The 25,883-nt window shown below is 45.9% G+C and overlaps 1 pseudogene; it reads left to right on the top strand.

Moving 5' to 3' along the window:
• Nucleotides 1-25,883, top strand: part of LOC144595646 (uncharacterized) — a 55,276-nt pseudogene that overhangs the window by 5,497 nt on the left and 23,896 nt on the right.

Consider the following 25,883-nt stretch of genomic DNA (forward strand, 5'->3'; position numbering starts at 1 on the left):
CCCCATGGTCGCGTTCCCACGTGACCTCGCTGGCCAATCCGAGGGTTCGACGACCTAGACCATTCTCCATGGTCGCTACACCGTCACAGAACTTTCAGCGGGAATAGTGGCCATTGGCACCGTCGCCCTACAGAACCGCACGGCCCTGCATTTCATCCAGGCTGAGACAGGGGGCACTGGTGCTTTAATCGGGCGGGAGAGCTGTTCTTATATTCCAGATGATTCAGAGAACACCACCAACCTCGCCGACCACATCCTGGAAGCCGCGGGGAAGATCCGAAGGGTCGGAGAACAGGACGACTGCAATCCCTCGGGAAGATGGTGGACATTCGGGATGTTTGGAGGCTGGTGGGGACTGACCATTGGGACAATCTTGTTGGCCGTAATATTACTGCGCTGTACGTGTGGATTGGCATCACGACCGCGTGGACCTTGCTCCAGCCTGCGGGCCGGATGTAACGAGGTAACGCCTGCAGGCCAGATGTGACAGGAACCAGACTGTTCGAGGGGTGGAATGTAAAAAGAGTTTTTCCCAAACAGTCTGTTGCTGATATCGCTGTGGCCAGCAGCGCTGTGTTTAAACCTCTATGCGCCAAGCTGAGGGCGTTGTGCGTATTGCATCACACGCAACATATCAGGCCGGTCGCACTTTGTTTCCGGGGGGGGGGGGGGGGGGGGTCGTTCGGATGATCGAGTCCACATCGGTGATGCTGAGGTTGAAAGGGCCAGCAGCTTTAGGTTCCTCGGTGTGCACATCACTTGAGGACCTTTCCTGGACACTGCACATGGACACAATAAAAAAGAAGGCCCACCAGCGGCTCTTTTTCCTGAGAAGACTGAGGAAGTTTGGCATGAACGCCACCATCCTCACAAACTTCTACAGATGCACCATCGAGGGCCTGCTGACGGGCTGCATTACAGTCTGGTACGGGAACTGTTCTGCCCACAGCCACAAATCACTACAGAGAGTGATGAAGACGGCACAGCACATCACTGGCAACTGTCTCCCGGCCATTCAGGACATTTTCTACCGGCGGTGCCTGCGGAAGGCACGCAGCATCATCAAGGACCACAGCCACCCAGCACACAGGCTATTCTCCTTGTTACCGTCAGGCGGACGATACAGGAGTATGGCTGCATGTACCACCAGACTTAAGAACAGTTTCTACCATCAGGCCATCAGGCTTCTGAACTCATAAACATATTTCACATCATATATGTTGATTATTTTAATATTGTCTTTTTACCTTATTAATGTCATTTTTATCTTATTTATCCTTGGAATATTACTGCTGAGGTGACCCGTTGTCTTGTCAAATACATTTCATTGTACCGTTGACCCTGTGCCAACCTACATATGACAAATAAAATTATATATTATTATTATTATTATTATTATTATTATTATTATTATTATTATTATTATTATTATTATTATTATTATTATTATTATTATTATTATTATTATTATTATTATTATTATTATTATTATTATTATTATTAATATTATTATTATTATTATTATTATTATTATTATTATTATTTGCAGTACGCTGCCATGGGTTGCGGTTTGAATTTGGGGATGGCACTATATGCCAGGACTTAACGACTTAATACCGAGTCAAATTGTTTTTGTTCTCTCTCTTGCTTATAAATCTGATTTGTAACTGATTTGTAGCTAAACAGACGAGTGAGAATGTTTCTGTTCTACTATTCCAGGTCAAACAAGATAAAGATAAAGTATGTATGCATGTGTGTGTGTCTATGTATATACACACACACTGAACTTTCACGTTTATTATATTGTTTATATATGTACTATGTTTACATATTTTGTGGTGCTGCTGTAAGTAAGAATTTCATTGTTCTATCTGGGACATACGACAATAAAACACTCGACTCATGACAATAGTGCGATCAAAGATGGTCCAAGGGTCTACAAATGAGGTGGATAGTAGTTCAGCACTGCTCTCTAGTTGTGGTAGGGTGGTTCAGTTGCCTGATAACATCTGGGAAGAAACTGTCCCTGAATCTGGAGGTGTGCGTTTTCACACTTCCATTCCTTTTTACCTGATGGGAGAGGGGAGAAGAGGGAGTGGCCAGGGTGCGACTTGTCCTTGATTATGCTGCTGGCCTTGCCGAGGCAGCGTGAGGTATAAATGGAGTCAATGGAAGGGAGGTTGGTTTGTGCGATGGTCTGGGCTGCGTCCACAATTCTGTGCAATTTCTTGCGGTCTTTGATGGAGCTGTTTCCAAACCAAGCTGTGATGCATCCTGACCCTCACGCACTGCCATGGACTTGGTTTTTTTCTTTTCTAAAATTTAATTAGGTGTTTCATTAATGTCTCGTTTTTCTTTGCACATTGTTTTAGAATTTTGCGTATTTATTTGAGTCTATGTGCCCGCGATTTTGAATTTTGGAAATCGCACACCTCCAGATTCAGGGAATTTCCTCCCAGCTGTTATCTGGCAACTGAACCATCCTCTGACCAATTAGAGAGTGGTCCTGACCTCCCATCTACATCATTGGAGACCTTCAAACTATCTTTAAACAGACTTTACTGGATTTTATCATGCACTAAAGGTTTTACCCTTTATCCTGTATCTGCACACTGTGGATGACTTGATTGTAATCATAGAAACATAGAGAATAGATGCAGGAGGAGGCCATTCAGCCCTTCGAGCCAGCACCGCCATTCAATATGATCATGGCTGATCATCCAAAATCAGTACCCCATTCCTGCTTTTTCCCCTGTATCATCTGTAGTCTTTATACTGACTGGATGGCACGGTAGCGCAGCGGTAGAGTTGCTGCTTTACAGCGAATGCAGCGCCGGAGACTCAGGTTCGATCCTGACTACGGGTGCTGCACTGTAAGGAGTTTGTACGTTCTCCCCGTGACCTGCGTGGGTTTTCTCCGAGATCTTCGGTTTCCTCCCACACTCCAAAGACGTACAGGTATGTAGGTTAATTGGCTGGGTAAATGTAAAAATTGTCCCTAGTGGGTGTAGGATAGTGTTAATGTGCGGGGATCGCTGGGCGGCACGGACTTGGAGGGCCGAAAAGGCCTGTTTCCGGCTGTATATATTTGATATGATATGATATGATATGGACAGCAGGTAACAAAAATGCTTTTCACTGTTGGTGCACGTGGTAATAATAAACTAAACCGAACTGATGCTGCTGCAAGCAAGATTGTCGTTGTACTTCACCAGACTTGTGCCGATGACAATAATTGGGAATTTGAAATCTTCCGTGGATGAATCACTGAGCCAGGAATGTATCAACACTCAGGACACAATGCACCCTTTTCCAAAGATGACTTCAGCTACATTGTTTTGAACAAGTGGATTCAGGGCTTGGCGTTAAATAAGATTTGAGAGAGGTGTTAGGCTTATAACGAGGGGTGATTAGTTTGGCTGAAACATCTTCATTTTAATGGTGTAGGAAAAAAACTGCGGATGCTGGTTTAAATCGAAGGTAGACGCAAAATGCTGGAGTAACTCAGCGGGTCAGGCAGCATAACACGCTGAGTTACTCCAGCATTTTGTGTCTGCCTTCACTTTAATGGTGTTCGCTTCGTTAAGCAAGACACAATCTGGAGCAAGGTTACCAAAGCCAGGCCAAACTTAAAGCAAAATGGAAAAATATTTGTGAAGGGTGAGGTTTGACTGCTGTTAGTTAAAGGCTTCAGTGAGCCACTAGCTTCAGACTTACAGAATGTTGCTATCCCTGCAGTTATGTTAAAATATCATCAGAGGAGACCAGGAAGATTCACAACATTATTTTATCTTACACTAAATGTTTTCCCCTTTATCCTGTATCTGTACACTGTGAGCAGCTTGATTATAATCATATACTGTCTTTCCACTGACGGGATAACACGCAACAAAAGTGCGGACTTGGTGGGCCTCGATTCACCTGACAATAACAAACTAATCTAAAGGGCCTGTCCCACTTAGGCGATTTTTTTTGGCGACTGCCGGCGACTGTCAAAGTCGTAGCCAATTGCCAAAATTTTCTTTTACCCGACGACAATGACCACGACAATACCGAGTCAGGTCGAGATTACAGCGTCTTCGGAAACATCGCGAAAATTCCCACGCTGTCAATGCTTCTCCGGCGTCCTAATTTTCGCTGAAATCACTGACAAGTCGGTAAGTACTTGAGAGTTTTGAACTATAACATCTTGCCCGGGTTACTTGAAAACCAAGCTTCACGGTAACAAGGCATAAACTGGATTGACTTCCAGTTTACTAATAGCAGTATTAAGAAATTTAATTTTAAAAGTGGTTAAATGGATTTTTGAGAAAAGTATGTGGGCATTCTATGTAAATGTATGGGAGATGCATATCTGGTTTCTGGGTTGCATATCTGGGTTGTGAGCCCACTTTAAATGTAATGGCTGATGGCCATAAACATCGCAAAAATTCCCACGCTTACCTGACCGTCAAACTGTCGCCTCCAATCTACCTGCCAAATGTCCTGACGGTAAATAAATAGGTAAACACAAGTATTTTATGGCATCTTGAAATGACATTACTTAATTTAATATTACGTGCTTCTAAATCCATCTAAGACAACCTAGCAAACCTGGGGACAGCATGCGACAGCGCCCGCAATAAGCAACGATACCTGGCGACAAGCCAGCTGTCGCCGAGAAATTTCATTCCAGTTGATTTCTCAGCGACGCGCTGAGATCCACTACGATTCTTTGAAGACTCCTCGCGATCATGCCCACGACACCCCGGCGAACTGTCAGCGACAGCCTAGCTGCCGGCAGTTGCTTTAAAATCGCCTAACAACAGGCCCTTAAACTACTGCGCAATCATTGTTTGACTCTCGTACTAAGATCATAAGACATAGGAGCAGGATTAGGCCATTCAGCCCATCAAATACTTGATCTGTTCTTCCCTCTCAACCCCTTTCCCCTGACTTCTCCCCGGAACCTTTGACGCACTTACTAATCAAGAACCTGCCAAACCCTATTTGCAAAATACCCAATGACTTGGCCTCCACTGCCATCTGTGACAATCAGCTCCACAGATTCACCATCCTCTGGCTAAAGCAGTTCCTCCTCCTTTCCTTCCTAAATGTACGTCTTTTTATTCTGAGGCTGTGCTATCTGGTTCTGGTGGAACCACCCTCTCCACATCCAGTCTATCCAGGCCTTCCATTATTTCATTATTGTTGTTATTTTGGAGATCCGTTTCTCTGCAAATCCTGTATGTCTCAACTTCCTGAGAAAATTGAAGAGTTTCAGTATGTCTTTGAAAATTCTATTGACCTTCACGCAAATTCTATTCACTCAAAATGGCGGCACTGCCCTAGCAGCTGCCGCTCACCTACGGTCCATTTGTCTTTGTGTTTTTGTTGTTTTTTTTGGTCTTAATTGTAGTTGTGATGTGGTGTTTTTGTGTTTGTGTACTATGTGTGTATGTGGGGGGGAGGGGGAAACTGTAACACTATAAATATGTGTCCCTTCAGAACGGAGACCCGACCTTTGTTTTCTGGGCCGTGTCTCCGTTCCTGCTGCGGCCTACCATCGGCCCAACTCCTGGAGCTGTCGGCCTCCAGGGCTCTGGTTCGCAGAGCCCGCGGATCGGACTTACCACCACCGGAGCCGGCCGTCTTCGGAGGCTGCGGGTGCGGCTGCGACTCGCCTTAGGCTCGGGCCGCGTGGATGCCGACATCGGGAGCTCCGGCAGCGGCAGCGGGTTCGCCCGCCCCGAATCGCGGGGCTTGGGGCGCGGACATTTCACCGTCCGGCGCGGCCTAAGATGGCCGCGGGATATTTCTCTGCTGGGCGGGGGTTTCAATGTCGGGAGCCACGACCGCCCCGACGTGCAACAACAGCGGCAGCGACAGCGACAGCGTGTTCGCCCGCCCCGGATCGGACTTATCATCGGCGGAGCCGGCCGTCTACGGAGGCTGCGGGAGTGGCTGCGACGCGACGCGCCTTGGGCTTGGCCCGCTGTGGACCGTCCGGTGCGGCCTGCAACCACAACAACCTGGCTGCGGGCGAGGACAGCGGGAGAAGGGAAAGACATTGTGGCCTTCCATCACAGTGAGGAGAGGACTGGAGGAGACTCACTGTGATGGATGTTTCTTTGATGGATGTTTCTTTTTTGTGTGTTTTTTTGGGGTTGGGTGGTTTGAGTGCCTGTTTGATGTTTTTATTGTTGGACTGTGTTTTTGGGGGTTTTAGGGTGTGTGATTTGAATGCCTATTTAATGCTTCTATTGTTGGACTGTGTTTTGGGGGGTTTTTGGGGTTGGGTAATTTTGGGTGCCTGTTTAGTGCTTTTATTGTTGGACTGTGGGTGATTGAATTAACATTTTGTTCAAGATGGCCGCGCCGTTGTGTTTGGCTGCCTGCCACTGTATGTTTCTTTTTTTCCTAGTCAGATGTGCAGCACTTTGGTCAACGTGGGTTGTTTTTAAATGTGCTATACAAATAAATTGACTTGACTTGACTTGACTTGACTTCTCCAGGTGGTTAATTGGCTGGGTAAATGTAAAAATTGTCCCTAGTGGGTGTAGGATAGTGTTAATGTGCGGGGATCCTGGGCGGCACGGACTTGGTGGGCCGAAAAGGCCTGTTTCCGGCTGTATATATATGATATGATATAGGTGTGTGGTGGAGAGCTCACTGACTTGTTGCACCACAGACTGGTTCAGTAACTCAAATGGGGTACTGATTGAGAATGATCAGCCATGATCACATTGAATGGCGGTGCTGACTCGAAGGGCCGAATGACCTCCTCCTGCACCTATTGTCTATTGTCTATTGACAGGAGGATGCTCATAATTTGCACCAAGTGTCGTAAGTCAGAAAATTGATGGTTAGTTTAGTTTAGTTGAGAGGTACATCGTGGAATCTGGTCCCTTTGGCCCACCTAGTCCGTGCCGACCAGCAATCCCCATACACCAACACCATCCTACACACACTAAGGACAGTTTTCAATTTTTACTGAAGCCAATTAACCGGACAAACCTGTACATCTTTGGAGCGTGGGGGGAAACCGGAGCGGTCACTGAGAGAATGTACAAACTCTGTACAGACAGCACCTGTTGGCAGGATGGAACCGGGTCTCTGGCGCTGTGAGGCAGCAACTCTACCACTGGGCCACCGTGCTGCTACATCTTTGCCAGTTTTAGTTTAGAGATACAGCGTGGAAACAGGCCCTTTCGGCCCACCGGGTCTGCGCCGACCAGGGATCCCTGCACTTTAACACTATCCTACACCCACTAGGGACATTTTTACATTTACCAAGCCAATTAACATACAAAACTGTACATCTATGGAGTGTGGGAGGAAACCGAAGATCTCGGAGAAAATCCACGCAGGTCACGGGGAGAACGTACAAACTCCGTACAGGCAGCACCCGTAGTCGGGATCGAGCCCGGGTCTCCGGCGCTGCATTCGCTGTAAGGCAGCAACTCTACCGCTGCGCCACTGTGCCGCACATTATTGTTCACACAACAAACTCTGAAGCACTGATATTTAAAGGGCCAACATTCAAGTTGCATGTTTGTCCGTGGTGAGGGCGACGTCAAGTATCGTCCCACATGTGCGCGGACTGCTTTGCATTTCAAGGTCGAGCTCACCACTGCTCTCTGCTGTCTGGCCCACAGGGCCATTACAGACTTCTGATGTATTCAAGACAGAGCTGGATATAGCTTTTAGGGTTAATGAAATCAAGGGATATGGGGAGAAAGCAGGAACAGGGTACTGATTTTAGATGATCAGCCATGATCATATTCAATGGCGGTGCTGGCTCAAAGGGCCGAATGGCCTACTCCTTCACCTGTTTTCTATGTTTCTGGAGCTAATCTATGTCCCATCAAATATCTGGTGCTTAACCAAGTCTCACTCTCAAGGATAGGTGAGTTGATTTACTCTCTCCCTGCACACCACAGGATAGGAGATAGGTTGGGAATGGGAATTTGTCGACTCATTTGGCTTTTTGGAAATGTAGGCATTCATTGACTGATCTCACGTCAAATTGCAAGACAAATCATTCAGAAATACAGGAAATATAGAACACAGAACATTGGCAGCATATACAGCACAGCATATACACAACGTGTATTTTATTCTGAACACCATTGAGTAGAAGAGGTAGGTAGTCACGGTGGCGCAGCGGTAGAGTTGCTGCCTTACAGCGAATGCAGCGCCTGAGACTCAGGTTCGATCCTGACTACGGGCGCCGTCTGTACAGAGTTTGTACGTTCTCCCCGTGACCTACGTGGGTTTTCTCCGAGATCTTCGGTTTCCTCCCACACTCCAAATACGTGCAGGTTTGTAGGTTAATTGGCTGGGTAAATGCAAAAATTGTCCCTAGTGGGTGTAGGACAGTGTTAGTGTGCGGGGATCGCTGGGCAGCGTGGACCCGGTGGGCCGAAGGGCCTGTTTCTGCGCTGTATCTCTAAAAAAAAATATATATTTTTTTTTAATATAGTCCTGATTTTAAAAATCTAAAAATCTAAAAATCTAGTCACAATGCAGCTTTATAATACTTTGGTCTGGCCATATTTGGAGTATTGCGTGCAGTTCTGGTCACCCCATTACAATACAATACAATATATCTTTATTGTCATTGTACAGGGGTACAACGAGATTGGGAATGCACCTCCCATACGATGCAATAATTTAATTAGCTAGTCAGTATTAATTTAAACAACCCTATGAAACAAGTTGTGACAGTTTTAAAACGGAATAAAGTGCAAGTAGATCTGTGCCGGATCACCTTGCGATGTGACCATCCGGCTCAGCAGGACCGGTTCAGGACAGGAAGGACGTGGAGGCTTTGAAGAGGGTGCAGAATTGGTTCACCAAAGTGATACTTGCATTAGCAGGTGTTAGATGGAAGGGGAGGATAGACAGACCTGGATTGTATTCTCTGGAACGTAGGTGGTTGTGGGGAGAACTGATGGATGTTAAAAAAATTACGAGAGGCATAGAAAGGGTAGACAGTCAGTTCCTTTTTTCACAGAGTGGAAATATCAAAAACGAGCTTTAAGGTGAGTGGGGCAAAGTTTCATGGAGATGTTTGGGGCAAGGATTCTACATCGAGGGTGGTGGAGGCCTGGAATGCACTGTTAGGGGTTGTGGTGGAGGCAGATATAATAGAGGCTTTCAAAAAGGGTTTTAGATGGACGCATGGGTATGCAGGGAATGGGGGGGATATGGATCATGTACAGACGGAGGAGATTAGTTTAATCTCATGCAACATGTTTGACTCGGACATTGTGGGCCAGTGCCTGTTCCTGTACTGCACAGTCCTATATTATATGCATATTCTGGTCTGCTCAGCATCTCACAATAGCTCTGGCTATGCACGATCTCTCAAACTTCACAACATTAATTAGACACAAATATAGAGATACAGTGCGGAAACTGGCCCTTTGGCCCACCGGGTCCACGCTGACCAGCAATCACCATTGCACTTGTTCTATCCTACACACGAGGGACAATTTACCGAAGCCAATAATCTACAAACCCGCACGTCTTTGCGAAGTGCGAGGAAACCGGAGCACCCGGAGAAAACCCACGCGGTCTCAAGGAGCATGTACAAGCTCCATACAGATAGCGCCCGTAGCCAGGGTCGAACCCGGGTCTCTGTCGCTGTGAGGCAGCAACTCTACCGCTGCGCCACCGTGCCGCCCACAAGAGTTCAGCTGTGCATTCAAAGACTCCATCTGTTTCAATATTGAATCTATTTTGAATTGCTACAAAGAGCTTTCATAGAAATCTATTTACTACGAGCAGCTACCGACCTTGGTCACCTCTGCCATGGATAGATCACTGAGCCAGGAATGTATCAGCACTCAGGACACAAGACACCCTTTTCCAAAGATGACTTCAGCTACATAGTTTTGAACAAGTGGATTCAAGGCCTGGCATCAAAATAAAATTTGAACGAGGTGCAAGTTTTATAACGAGGGATGATTAGTTTGGCCGAGACCATCTTCACATTAATGTTGCTCACTTGGTTAAGCAAAACACAATCTGGAGCAAGGTTACTAATATCCAGGCCAAATTTAAAGCAAGATGGAAAACTACTTAGGAAGAGTGCGGTTTGATTGCCGGTAGTTAACGGTTTCAGTGAGCCATGAGCTTCAGACTTACACAGTGTTGCTGTCCCCGCACTGACATTAAACATGTGGTCACCAGTGATGAAAAGTGCAGAGAAGATTTACGAAGATGTTGCCAAGACAAGTCCGTAGAGCAACAAAAACAATGTCCATAGTAGATTGTTAGTGTTAGTGTTGTGCAGTGTTCAAGAGTCCGATGGTTGCTGGGAAGAAGCTGTTCTTGAACCTGGAGGTCACGATTTTCAGGCTCCTGTACTTTCTTCCCGATGGTAGCAGCGAGATGAGAGTGTGGCCAGGGTGGTGTGGGTCAAAGGCTGGCTGCCTTTTTGAGGCAGTGCCTCCTGTAGATCCCTTCGATGGTGGGGGGGTCAGTACCTGTGATGGGCCTTCGATGGTGGGGAGGTCAGTACCTGTGTTGGACTGGGCAGTGTCCACCACTCTCTTTAGTCTCTCCCCATCTCACAATTTTTGTCCACTCATCTCTGGCCTTTGTCCAACTATCTGCCTATCCAACCCCCTCACCCGTATCCACCTATCTCTTGCCAGGCACCAGTGGGGATTCCCGTACAACTATCAGTCTGAAGAAAGGTCCCAACCTGAGATGTAAAGGCAAACGTTGTGAGATGAGGATAGACTACAGAGAGTGGTTGACACTGCCCAGTCCATCACAGGTACTGACCTCCCCACCATCGAAGGCCCATCACAGGTACTGACCTCCCCACCATCGAAGGCCCATCACAGGTACTGACCTCCCCACCATCGAAGGCCTATCACAGGTACTGACCTCCCCACCATCAAGTTAGGAAGAGGGGATGTTCAACGAGATCTGGGTGTCCTAGTGCATCAGTCACTGAAAGGAAGCATGCAGGTACAGCAGGCAGTGAAGAAAGCCAATGGAATGTTGGCCTTCATAACAAGAGGAGTTGAGTATAGGAGAAAAGAGGTCCTTCTACAGTTGTACCGGGCCCTGGTGAGACCGCACCTGGAGTACTGTGTGCAGTTTTGGTCTCCAAATTTGAGGAAGGATATTCTTGCTATTGAGGGCGTGCAGCGTAGGTTCACTGGGTTAATTCCTGGAATGGCGGGACTGTCGTATGTTGAAAGGCTGGAGCAATTAGGCTTGTATACACTGGAATTTAGAAGGATGAGGGGGGATCTTATTGAAACATATAAGATAATTAGGGGATTGGACACATTAGAGGCAGGAAACATGTTCCCAATGTTGGGGGAGTCCAGAACAAGGGGCCGCAGTTTAAGAATAAGGGGTAGGCCATTTAGAATGGAGATGAGGAAGAACGTTTTCAGTCAGAGAGTGGTGAAGGTGTGGAATTCTCTGCCTCAGAAGGCAGTGGAGGCCAGTTCGTTGGATGCTTTCAAGAGAGAGCTGGATAGAGCTCTTAAGGATAGCGGAGTGAGGGGGTATGGAGAGAAGGCAGGAACGGGGTACTGATTGAGAGCGATCAGCCATGATCGCATTGAATGGCGGTGCTGGCTCGAAGGGCTGAATGGCCTACTCCTGCACCTATTGTCTATTGTCTATTGCCTATTGAAGGGGTTTACAGGAGGCGCTACCACATAATGGCACCATTGAAACGTCACCTATCCATGTTCTCCAGAGATGCTGCCTGACCAGCACTTTGCGACTGTTTTCCTAAGCATCTACAGCTAGTGTCTCCGTAGTGCTTTCCATGCTCTTGTGACGGGCAACTTTCAAATGTGAACCTGCTAAGCTAAATGGCGGCAGCTATGAGAACTTGCAATAAATCAAAACAATATCTGCTGAAACTAGCGGAGCAGGGTGGGAAGGTACACGAGGAAGAGCAGACGCTGGAATCCTGACCAAAACGCAAAGTGCTGGAAGAACTCAGTGGGTCAAGCAGCACCTGTGGAGGGAATCCGCTGAGCTCCTCCAGCACATTGTGTTTTACACAAGATTCTGGCGTCTGCAGTTCCTCTTGACTCCTCCAGCGCTTTGATTTTTGCTCAGAGCACGGTGTTGCCCGGGAAAAAGAGAAGCTGTCATTTTGAAAACCTTATTTTAGTTTGAGTTTTAGGTTTGGAGATACAGCGCGGAAACTGACCCACCGCCCACTGTGGAGGCAAAGGAATGGAGAAATGGGCCGTTTATAGAACTTCCAAATAGAGCATTGGGGGTAACATAGAAACATAGAAAATAGGTGCAGGAGGAGGCGATTCGGCCCTTTGAGCCAGCACCGCCATTCATTGTGATCATGGCTGATCATCCACAATCAGTAACCTGTGCCTGCCTTCACCCCATATCCCTTGATTCCACTAGCTCCTAGAGCTCTATCTAACTCTCTCTTAAATTCATCCAGTGATTGACCTCCACTGCCCTCTGTGGCAGAGAATTCCACAAATTCACAGCTCTCTGGGCGAAAAAGTTCCTTCTCACCTCAGTTTTAAATGGCCTCCCCTTTATTCTAAGACTGTGGCCCCTGGTTCTGGACTCCCCCAACATTGGGAACTTTTTTCCTGCATCTAGCTTGTCCAGTCCTTTTATTATTTTATATGTTTCTATAAGATCCCCTCTCTTCCTTCTAAACTCCAGTGAATACAAGCCTAGTCTTTTCAATCTTTTTTCATATGACAGTCCCGCCATCCCAGGGATCAATCTCGTGAACCTACGCTGCGCTGCCTCAATTACAAGGATGTCCTTCCTCAAATTAGGATACCAAAACTGTACACAATACTCCAGATGTGGTCTTTCCAGGGCCCTATACAACTGCAGAACCTCTTTACTCCTGTACTGAAATCCTCTTGTTATGAAGGCCAACATGGCATTAGCTTTCTTCACTGCCTGCTGTACTTGCACGCCAACTTTCAGTGACTGGTGTACAAGGACACCCAGGTCTCGTTGCACTTCCCCCTTACCTAGCCTGACATCATTGAGATAATAATCTGCCTCCTTGTTTTTGCCGCCAAAGTGGACAACCTCACATTTATCTACATTGCACTGCCATGCATCTGCCCACTCACTCAATCTGTCCAGGTCACCGTGCAACCTCCTAACATCCTCTTCGCAGTTCACACTGCCACCCAGCTTCGTGTCATCTGCCAACTTGCTAGTGTTACTTCTAGTTCCTTCATCCAAATCATTAATATATATGGTGAATAGTTGCGGCCCCAACACTGAGCCTTGCGGCACTCCACTCGCCACTTCCTGCCATTCTGAAAAGGACCCGTTTACTCCTACTCTTTGCTTCCTGTCTGCCATCCAATTCTCTATCCATGTCAACACCCTACCCCCAATACCATGTGCTCTAATTTTGCTCACCAATCTCACATGTGGGACCTTATCAAAGGCTTTCTGAAAGTCCAGATACACTACATCCACTGGCTCTCCTTCATCCATTTTACTTGTCACATCCTCAAAAAATTCCAGAAGATTAGTCAAGCAGGATTTCCCCTTCATAAATCCATGCTGACTTGGGCTTGTCCTTTTACTGCTATCCAAATGCACCGTTATTACCTCTTTAATAATTGACTCCAGCATCTTCCCCACCACCGATATCAGGCTAACTGGTCTGGAATTTAGTGTTTTCGCTCTCGCTTCTTTCTTGAAAAGCTTACAACGCATTTGTATGAACATTGAATTATCAAAATTATTATTATTATTATTATTAAAATAGTTGAAAACATTAGCGACGCAGTGGCGCTGGTTTCCGACGGGCACGGTGATGGACGCCCCACACATCTCTGTCCTCCGTACAGCTGGCAAGCTCCTCTATTGTCTCTACTTATGCGTCTTCCATCAACGTCTTCAGCATCGTCTTTCTTGGTCGTCCTGGATTCCGTTTTCCATGGGTGGGATCCCAAATTATCAAACTTTAAGTAACTAACCTACAAACAACCCGACCTGCCTCCCACTTTTCTCCCACCCCCACCTCCCTTTTCTCCCTCTCTCTTCCCTGAGCCCATCTGGACTCACACCTTCTCTCCCCTTCCCCTCCTCCTCCCCTTCCTCTGGCTCACAATTGTCACCTCTTCTATTCTTATCTCACGTTTTTTGTCTTTTCATCTCTGGCCTTTGTCCAACCGTTTGTCTATCAACCCCCCCCCCACCTCACCTGTATCACTTGCCATGCTTTGTCATAAGGTCACAACTGATAGGAGCAGAATTAGGCCATTCGGCCCATCAAGATTCAAGATCCAAGATTCAAGATTCAAGGTAGCTTTATTTGTCATCCAAAAAAGTTTTTTGGACGAAATTCAGTCACCCACAGTCCAACAATAAAAGCACTAAAATAGGCAGATTACACAATAAAGCATTAAAATAGGCAAATTACACAACCCCAAAAACACACAAAAAAAGAAACATCCATCACAGTGAGTCTCCTCCAGTCCTCTCCTCTCCTGTGATGGAAGGCCACAATGTCTTTTCCCTTCCCCTGCCGTCTTCTCCCGCGGTCAGGCTGTTGTGGTTCCAGGCCGCGCCGGACGGTCCGCAGCGGGCCGACCCAAGCCCCGCAATCCGGGGCGGGCGAACACGCTGCCGCTGTTGCTGCACGTCGGGGCGGTCGTGGCTCCCGACATTGAAGCCCCCGCCCAGCAGAGAAAAATCTATGTCATTCAATCATGGCTGATCTATCTCTCCCTCCTAACCCCATTCTCCTACCTTCTCCCCATAACCCCTAATCAAGAATCCATCTATCTATGCCTTAAAAATATCCATTGGCAGCTTCCCTTCTGTGGCAAAGAATTCCACAGATTCACCATCTTCTGACTAAGAAATTCCTCCTCAGCTTCTTCCTAAAGGAACGACCTTTAATTCTGAGGCTGTGGCCTCTGGTCCTAGACTGTCCCACTCGTGGAAACATCCTCTCCACATCCACTCTATCCAGGCCTTTCACTATTCATCCTGCCCCCTCTCTCGTCCAGATTCCCCCCCCCCCCACCCCCGCTGCAATCAGTCTGAAGACCACGAAACGTCACCTGGTCGTGTACTCCCGAGACGCTGCCCGACCCGCTGAGTTACTCCAGCACTTTGTTTATTTTTTTGTAAAACGGCATCTGCGACTCCTTGTGTTTACAGCGAAAAGGTGTTGTTTCCACTCAGTTAAAAACCAAGTTTACAGCACTAACTCCTGGGGCAATGTAAACGTGTGTGCACCAACTTCTCAGAGGGGAAATGGCCATCTGAGATTTATTGAAATCTATTGCACTTGCTTGAATTAGCTTTGACACTTTGAAACTTCTCACATTGGACAGATAAGCCAAGCGTAAGAGTGCTGGGGGCAAAATTGTTCGAATTATCTGGTGTTCATTTGACAAGTGGGAGATGCAATTATCATTGCTGCTGGAGTTAATGAATGTTGGCACGGAGCCCACAGCCACATCTGGGGTCTGGGCGATGGAACAATATTCTTTAGGAGAGGGACACATTGGGCTCTGGCCAAAGATACTAGAGGAACAAGATGGACCACGGTTGAAATCGCCTATACTGAAGTGTAGTACACAAAGGAGCATAACGTCCACCCCTTTAGTAGGCAAAACCCGCCGTTCGCTATGCCTCTCTCAGTGTAATCAGTGTTTGGGGGAACAGTATGTGTGATGATACCGTTAAAATGCAGAACATATCTCATCTATCAATTCACAGATTTTTGTTATTTTTCTTTTTAAATGTTTCTGCAAGTTTCTGCCGACTAAAATGGTGCCATGACATACTACAGTTTTTAGGGTCTAGTGGTCTATTTTGCTCCTCTAGTAAGTTTAGTTCTGGCCTTTTCCTACCTCCAGTTCTAACCTCCCCCCCCCCCCCTCCACCCCGCTACTTTCAGACAAGAAGGATTCCAGCCCGAAACATCACCTATCTTTTTTCTCCAGAGATGCTGCCTGATGCTCAGAATTAAAAGGCCTGTCAAAGTTATGCGATTTTTAGGGCGACTGCCAGCGACTGTCAAAGTCGTAGCAAATCGCCCAAAAACTTCTTTTTTTTTTTACCCTACGACAATGTCTACGACAATGACCGCGACAATGCCTGTGACAAGCCACGACAACCTACCACCTAGACGACGGCAAGCTGCCGACAACCGGCGACCCAGTCTTCGCGACCCAGGACGTCCACTACGACAGGGACCACAACAAGCTACGGCAACCGACGTCAATCTGCACTTAAACACCCCATGTAATCATGTACAAAAGATGCTGTTAAATGTTTTGCCGTTTAGAATTTCGCACATTCGAAGTAAACCTATGAGACACATATTTTTTTTTTCTGCCCGTCTTACAAGTTCCTATAGCACCCTTAATGCAAACTGTAGATAAAAAGTCACACTTCAGTTTTATTTTGTTTACACATTCTTTGGCAGCTAGGTCCATTTGTTTTTTTAAATGCAATAACTCAGATTTCCCCATTACAAAAAAAAAGTTTATGGATTGAGTGTAAGACTCTGGGCAGTGCCGAATTTGCAGTGCAATGGACAAGGTGAATGCGCAACGAGTTTCTTGGATAGCGGGATCTGCCATGGCAAGCGGACGTGGTGAATGTCTCAATGATTGAGGTGCAGCAGCATCAAGCCACATCGCTCCATGGCTCGGTGGAAATTCACCAATGGGTTTTACATTTAAGAGGTGAAAATCACAGACTTCGTGGCAGTGAAAGACACCGCCGATACATCACTTCTCCCCCCCCCCCCCATCTGCCTTCCCCCCCCCCCCCCCCCCCCCCCACCCTCCCTGAAGATTGATTGATTGATTAAAAGATACATCATGGGAACAGACACTTCGGCCCACCGGGTCCACGCCGACCCTCGATCACCCATTCACATTGGTTACATGTTATCCCACTTCCCCATCCATTGCCAACACTCTGGGAGCAATTTTACAGACGCACATTGACCTACAAACCTGCAAGTATTTGGGATTAGCAGTCCCCTGATTCCAAATAACCTCTCGCTTTACTTGGCACCCGTCTGACGCTCCGACTTTGGTCGGGCTCTGTTAATTTTACTGGTACTTGTCCCCTCTGCATTTGCGTTCTCCCCGCCGATTAGTTCAAGTGATCTGGCCATTAAACATACATTTCGAGACGTATTGGGCTGTCGGGAAGTTAAAAGAAGACTGGCAGACTTTTTTGAAAAGGATATGAAAAAATGATATGAAAATATCATATAGGCCTGTGGCCATGCTCTAAATTGTGAACGTTTGGATTTTGCCGAGCAGTTAAAAACTAAACATGCCTGGGCATTTGCTTTGGTTTTACGTACACGGGCCCACGGAGGCACAGTGAATATTGAGAGTGGGGTGATTTGGTGTAGTCAGATGGAAATACGTAGACTGGATCGAGTCTGTCCCATTTAAGAACACGATGTAACAACAGCATATTTCTTCACATTCTGCACACACGCGCCCCATGTGCTACTTTAATGAAAAGCTTTGGGAACCTCTGCTCAATTTGTACCAAAAAAGATCAAGACACGGATCAAAGACACGGTCATTGCCAATCTACGACCATTGGCGAGTCCAGCGAGTTGGGGGAGTCCAGAACCAGGGGCCACAGTTTAAGAATAAGGGGTAGGCCATTTAGAACTGAGATGAGGAAAAACTTTTTCAGTCAGAGAGTTGTGAATCTGTGGAATTCTCTGCCTCAGAAGGCAGTGGAGGCCAGTTCTCTGAATGCATTCAAGAGAGAGCTGGATAGAGCTCTTAAGGATAGCGGAGTCAGGGGGTATGGGGAGAATGCAGGAACGGGGTACTGATTGAGAATGATCAGCCATAATCACTTTGAATGGTGGTGCTGGCTCGAAGGGCCGAATGGCCTCCTCCTGCACCTATTGTCTATTGTCTATTGTAACAGAAAGAACGTACAAATCAACACAGACAGCACCCTTGGTGAGGATCGAACCCGGGTCTCTGGCACTGTAAGGCAGCAACTCTACCGCTGCGCCACTGTGTTGCCTTAATGCATGGGCATCGGTACAGCTGTACAGTGTTGTACGGGCATTAGCCTGATGCAGCCACTAGAAGCAGTGATGGTTCTTTTGTAAAGATGTTCAAAGTGGTGATGATGGCGTCTCAGAAGCTTTTGGATAGGCACAAGGATATGCAGGGAATGGAGGGAGATGAATCACATGCAGGTAGATGAGTTTTAGTATTAGTTTTCTTGGCATCATGTTCTGCACAGATATAGTGAGTGGAAGACCATGTTCCTGTGCTGCACTGCTCTGCGTTTTATGTTCAACATGTTATGTTGAACACGAGCACAGCTTGCAGACTATGTTTAACACAGATAGTCCTATTTTGGTCATCATCATCACCATTTTGGGCATTCTATGCATTCACCCTACCTATTCTCCTCTTGATTTTGTACACCTCAATTGGGCGGCACGGTGGCGCAGCGGTAGAGTTGCTGCCTTACAGCGAATGCAGCGCCGGAGACTCAGGTTCGATCCTGACTACGGGCGCCGTCTGTACGGAGTTTGTACGTTCTCCCCGTGACCTGCGTGGGTTTTCTCCGAGATCTTCGGTTTCCTCCCACACTCCAAAGACATACAGGTATGTAGGTTAATTGGCTGGGCAAATGTAAAAATTGTCCCTAGTGGGTGTAGGAAAGTGTTAGTGTGCGGGGATCGCTGGGCGTCGCGGACCCGGTGGGCCAAAGGGCCTGTTTCTGTGCTGTATCTCTAATAAATAAAAAAATAATATAAAAAATCACCCCTCAGCCTCCTGCGCTCCAAGGAATAAAATCCTCGCCTGCCCAACCTCTCCCTATACCTCAGGCCCTCGAGTCTGGCAACATCCTTGTAAATCTTTTCTGCACTCCGTCTTTCCACAGATTCCAGCTGACCTTTGAGATTTTCCAGCATTTTCAGATTTATTTCAGATTTCCAAGTGTTTGAGCCCCATTTTCACCTTCTCTGCTACCTGACAATTGGCTGATGAGTCAATCTTGACTGATATTTTGGAAACACTTCTAATATCCCGAATGTAGAATAACTCAAACCCAGTCTGAAGAAGGATCTTGACACGAAACGTCACCCATTCCTTCTCTCCAGAGATGCGGCCTGTCCCGCTGAATTACTCCAGCATTTTCTGTCCATCTTCAATCTATTCTACATGTTCCTTTATCTTCTTTGATCTGTCATTTTCACACCGTACCCTTCCTTATCTGTGTGTCTCCCTCTCCCCTGACATCAGTCTGAAGAAGGGACTCAACCCGAAACGTCACCCAATCCTTCTCCCCAGAGATGTTGCTTGTCCCGCTGAGTTACTCCACCATTTTGTGTCTATCTCCAGTGAAAACCAGCATATGCAGTTCCTTCCTACATGTAGAATAACTCTCATATTTTACCTGCCTTCCCACAAATATTGGTGTATAAATCAGGCAATATTGTGCTTGGAATTGCTAAATGGAAAGAAATCAAAATAAGATCCACATTATCTTTGGTTCATGACCAGCTGGCTATAGAATATCCTAAGTAAGTGAATTATTCCTGGCAAACCTGTCCTCTGCTGGATATATCTTATGATTTATTGCAGTAATTAATAAAAAGCTGTCAGCTCAGTGATATACATCTGATCTGAAGCACATGGCTTCTTCGGTAGCAAGGGATCCCTGATTTCTTTTGGCATTCAAGACTTGTCAAGAGACGGGTCAAGAATCAAAAGTGTTTTACTGTCATATGTCCTGAAAAGGAACAATTCAATTCTTACCGTGTAGGAAGGAACTGCAGGTGCTGGTTTACACTGAAGGTAGACACAAAATGCTGAAGTAACTCGGTGGGACAGGCAGCATCTCTGAAGAGAAGGAATGGGTGACGTTTCAGGTCGAGACCCTTCTTCAGACTGAGAGTCAGGGGAAAGGGAGACATAGAGATATGGAAGGGTAGGGAGTGAAAAAGGGAGATCAAAGGGGGCGATGAACAAGGAAAATATAGAATGGTTCATTGTTGGCTGAGGAGAAGGTGACAATGAGGCCTACAATCAGTAAAATTTAATCAGGAGGACGGTGAGACTAGTTGAAGAACTAGGATGGGGACGGAGGGAGGGAGAGGGAAAGCAAGGTTTACTTGAAGTTAGAGAAGTCAATGTTCATACCACTGGGTTGTAAGCTGCCCAAGCGAAATATGAGGTGCTGTTCCTCCAATTTGCGTTGGGCCTCACTGTGACAGTGGAGGAAGTCCATGACAGAAAGGTCAGTGTGGGAATGGGAGGGAGGTTAAAGTGTTTGGCAACCGGGAGATCACATGGGTCTAGGCGGACTGAGCGGAGATGTTCAACGAAACGATCGCCGAGCCTGCGCTTGGTCTCGCCGATATACAGGAGTCCACTCCTGGAACAGCGGACACAGTAGATGAGGTGGAGGAGGTGCAAGTGAAACACTTGCACAGCACAACAGATATGTAAACATTGTACTCAGTAGATACCATAATAATTAACAAAGAGTTCAATAAAAAAGACCACACTCTAGCTGATGGGGACTATTCATGTGTAGGAAAGAACTGCAGATGCTGGTTTAAATCGAAGGTAGACACAGAATCTGGAGTAACTCAGAGGGACAGGCAGCATCTCTGGAGAGAAGAAAAGGGACCATTCAGTTGTCTGACAACAGTCGGGAAGAAATTGTTCCTGAAATACTGATTCTGACATAATCTAGATATCCATTTCCCTCCATTCCCTGTATATCCTTGTGCCTATCAGGGTGGCACGGTGGCGCAGCGGTAGAGTTGCTGCCTGACAGCGAATGCAGCGCCGGAGACTCAGGTTCGATCCAGACTACGGGCGCCGTCTGTACGGAGTTTGTACGTTCTCCCCGTGACCTGTGTGGGTTTTCTCCGAGATCTTCGGTTTCCTCCCACACTCCAAAGACGTACAGGTATGTAGGTTAATTGGCTGGGTTAATTACAAATGTAAAAATTGTCCCCAGTGTGTGTAGGATAGTGTGGGGATCGCTGGGCGGCACGGACCCGGTGGGCCGAAGGGCCTGTTTCCGCGCTGTATCTCTAAATCTAAAAGAAATCTAAAAAATCTATACAAAACCCACTTAAATGCCACCATCATATCTGCCTCCACCACCACCCCTGGCAACGTTCCTGGCACTCACCACCCTCTGTGTAAAAAACTTTAAACTTTGCCCCTCTCACCTTAAAGCTATGCTGTCTAGTCTTCGACATTTCCATCCCGGGGAGAGTAATTCTTTCCAGCAGAATTTTGCCTGGGTTCGAGGGTGTTAGCTGTACAATTTAGATTGTTTTCTCTGGAACGCTGGAAGTTGCAGGGAGAGGTGGTAAAAATATATAAAATTACAAGAGGCATAGATTGTGTAGAGTAGTTTAGCTTAGTTTAGTTTGGTTTAGTTTAGAGATACAGGACAGAAACATGCTCTTCGGCTCATCAAGTCTGCGCCGATCAGCGATCATCCCATCCACCTGCACAATTCTGCACACACATGGAACAATTTATAATTTTCCCGAAACCATTTAGCCTACAAACCTGTACATCTTTGAAGTGAGCGAGGAAACTGGAGCTCCTGGGGAAAAGCCACGCAAGTCACGGGGAGAACATGTAAACTCTGTACAGACAGCACCTGTAGTCAGGATCGAACCTGGGTCTCTGGTGCTGTGAGGCAGCAACTCTACCGTTGCACCACATCGCTGCCCACGTGGTTGTTGTGTCAGTCATGTTGTGCTCAGTCAGTTATTTAGTTCAGGAGAATAAGCAACAAATGCTGGGCTTGCTAGCACTGTCTGCATTCTACAAATTAGAAATTATCTCTTTATGTTATTCTCGAAGCATAATGTGCTTTGGGATTTCCTCAGAGATCTGAGGTGTTGTAAATGTGTGGTCCGTGAAACGCACATCACATTTGGCCAAGGTCAGACGAGATATCTGCAGGGACTTGAGACTTGATATATACAAGAAGGCGATGGACTGTCCCAGAAAAATATCTGCTATCATCAACGACAATCGCCCCTCTCTATTACTCATGTAAGATTGCCCACTTGGTGTGACTAGACCGGATAGCATTCAAAACAAAGCTTCCCACTGCATCTCAGTACATAGAATCATAGGTTCATACCGCACAGAATCAGGCCCTTCAGCCCAACTCATCCATGCCGACCAAGATGCCCCATCTAAAATAGCCCCATTTGCCCGCATTTGACTCATATCCCGACTCAAAACATCATCTATCCGTGTTCTCCAGAGATGCTGCCTGACCCACTGAGTTACTCCAGAACTTTGTGGCCTTTCTCCTCCTAAACCCTTCCTGTCCATGTACCTATCCAAGTGTCGTCTAAATGTTGTTATAGTACCTGCTCAACTACCTTCTCTGGCATCTCGTTCCATACACCCACCTCCCTCTGAGCAAAATGTAACAATATTAATAATAACAAACAACAACAATCATAAAACCAACACCAACAACAACAGCAACAACAACAACAACGGCAACATTAATAATAATAATAATAATAATAATAATAATAATAATAATAATAATAATAATAATAATAATAATAATAATAATAATAATAATAATAATAATAATAATAATAATAATAAATAATAATAATAATAATAATAATAATAATAATAATAATAATAATAATAATAATAATAATAATAATAATAATAATAATAATAATAATAATAATAATAACACCAACCACAACAACAACAACAACAACAACAACAACAACAACAATAATAATAATAATAATAATAATAATAATAATAATAATAATAATAATAATAATAATAATAATAATAATAATAATAATAATAATAATAATAATAATAATAATAATAATAATAATAATAATTCAGAAGTGATGCGGTGAGAGTGTAGTCGGAATCAAAGAGAAAGATTTGGTCAGATCATGGAACAAGAAAAATTATTTCAATGCAGAAAATTATAAATCTTGTTAGTTTTCCAAAACTAATTTATTGGACAGATTCTTCTGTTGAATTTTTATGTAAGAGGAAATGGGCTCCGTTATTTCTTGCCCAATTACTTATGCATGCAGAAAAATAAGCATTTCCCCCCCCGCATTATTAATGAAAGGCAGATGACAGCTTTTACTCAATGCAATGTGTGTTCATTTGATGGACCAATGGAGGTTGAGAACATAGAACAGTGTGGCCCACAGTATAAGTGCCAAACATGATGCCAAGACCATCTCTGATCTGCCTGCACATCATCCATATCCCGCCATTTCCTGCTCATCGCATGTGCCTATCCAAAAGGTTTAAATGACCCTTACGTCTTCATGACTTCATGACTACAATAGACAATAGACAATAGCAGGAGTAGGCCATTCGGCCCTTCGAGCTAGCACCACCATTCAATGTGATCATGGCTGATCATTCTCTGCCACAGAAGGCAGTGGAGGCCAATTCACTGGATGTATTCAAGAGAGTTAGATATAGCTCTTAGGGCTAACGGAATCAAGGGATATGGGGAGAAAGCAGGAACGGGGGACTGATTTTGGATGATCAACCATGATCATATTGAGTGGCGGTGCTGGCTCGAAGCGCCGAATGGCCTACTCCTGCACCAATTTTCTATGTTTCCATGTTTCTATGTTTTCTATGTTTTCTATGTTCATGATGCATTTCTACATTATAAAAGCAACGGGATAGCAGGCCATTAATTGATAGCCTTAACCTGTAAATGAATCAAGCAAAAATGATTTAGCTGCAAGGCGTCCACATAACCCTGTCCACACTCTCATTTCGCTGCTACCATCGGGAAGAAGGTACAGGAACCTGAAAACCGTGACCTCCAGGTTCAAGAACAGCTTCTTCCCAGCACTCTCTTGAACACGGCACAACACTAACCTTAGCGACTATGATCTTCTGGGAACTGTGTTGACTTCAGGAAACCAATCGACTTTGTTATGCATTGACGGCACTAAAGTAGAGAAGGTTGAAAGCTTTAAATTCCTAGGAGTAAATATCACCAGCAACCTGTCCAACACCAACCATATTGGAAAAAATGGCCAAGGGAACACACCAATGCCTCTACGACCTTAGAAGGCTTAGGGAGTTCAGCATGTCCCCAACAACTCCAACATCTACAGATGTGCTGTAGAAAGCATTTTATCGGGGTTTGGGAAGAGCTCCATCCAAGACCGCAAGAAATTGCACAGCATGTGTCCCACACATTTTCCATAAACTAGCCCTCTTGCCTTAAATCTAAGCCAAATCCTCCCAATCGCTCATTGGTCCATCATGGAGAATCTTGGAGGGCGATTAAATAATTTGAAGTTGTGATTGTCTTTATAGACAATAGACAATAGACAATAGGTGCAGGAGTAGGCCATTCAGCCATTCGAGCCAGCACCGCCATTCAATGCGATCATGGCTGATCACTCTCAATCAGTACCCCGTTCCTGCCTTCTCCCCATACCCCCTCACTCCGCTATCCTTAAGAGCTCTATCCAGCTCTCTCTTGAAAGCATCCAACGAACTGGCCTCCACTGCCTTCTGAGGCAGAGAATTCCACACCTTCACCACCCTCTGACTGAAAAAGTTCTTCCTCATCTCCGTTCTAAATGGCCTACCCCTTATTCTTAAACTGTGGCCCCTTGTTCTGGACTCCCCCAACATTAGGAACATGTTATCTGCCTCTAATGTGTCCAATCCCCTAATTATCTTATATGTTTCAATAAGATCCCCCCTCATCCTTCTAAATTCCAGTGTATACAAGCCCAATCGCTCCAGCCTTTCAACATACGACAGCCCCGCCATTCCGGGAATTAACCTTGTGAACCTACGCTGCACGCCCTCCATAGCAAGAATATCCTTCCTCAAATTTGGAGACCAAAACTGCACACAGTACTCCAGGTGCGGTCTCACCAGGGCCCGGTACAACTGTAGAAGGACCTCTTTGCTCCTATACTCAACTCCTCTTGTTACGAAGGCCAACATTCCATTGGCTTTCTTCACTGCCTGCTGTACCTGTGCTGTGATCATCTGTTTATTTTTGTTGATCGCTTGTCAGAAAAGAAAGCAACACATTTCAGTGTTTTGGCATGGTGACCATTGACTTTTACACTGCCAAACTATCTTCCGTAACCTTTCATCAAATTGTTGTGAAAATCTTTCTCTGGAATAATGCAGTGGTCTAATTTATTCCTTGACCTCCAGCTTCAAGAACAGCTTCCTCCCAGCAACCATCAGGGTCTAGAACACTGCACAACAGAAGGGCGGCACGGTGGCGCAGCGGTAGAGTTGCTGCCTTACAGCGAATGCAGCGCCGGAGACTCAGGTTCGATCCAGACTACGGGCGCCGTCTGTACGGAGTTTGTACGTTCTCCCCGTGACCTGTGTGGGTTTTCTCCGAGATCTTCGGTTTCCTCCCACACTCCAAAGACGTACAGGTATGTAGGTTAATTGGCTGGGCAAATGTAAAAAAAAATTGTCCCTAGTGGGTGTAGGATAGTGTTAGTGTGCGGGGATCGCTGGGCGGCGTGGACCCGGTGGGTCGAAGGGCCTGTTTCTGCACTGTATCTCTAAATCTAAAAAATCTAAATCTAAATCTAAAAAAACAACACTTACCTCAGCTATTATGATCTTCTGTGTCCTTGGTTGCATTGCGGACTTTGGTGTTTGCGTTGTTATGATTATCCAGTATTATGGTTATTCATGCTCCACAGAAAAATATCCCAACCTATCTAACCCCTTCCTATAGCTCAACCCCGCAAACCCAGTAACGTCCTGGTGAATCTCTTCTGCACCCTTTCCAACTTAATGACATCCTTCCTGTAGCTAGCCGACCAGAACTGCACGCAGTGCTCCAAGTGTGGTCTCACCAGCGAC

This window comes from Rhinoraja longicauda, chromosome 7 (genome assembly GCF_053455715.1).
Source record: "Rhinoraja longicauda isolate Sanriku21f chromosome 7, sRhiLon1.1, whole genome shotgun sequence".
Lineage (NCBI taxonomy): Eukaryota > Metazoa > Chordata > Chondrichthyes > Rajiformes > Arhynchobatidae > Rhinoraja > Rhinoraja longicauda.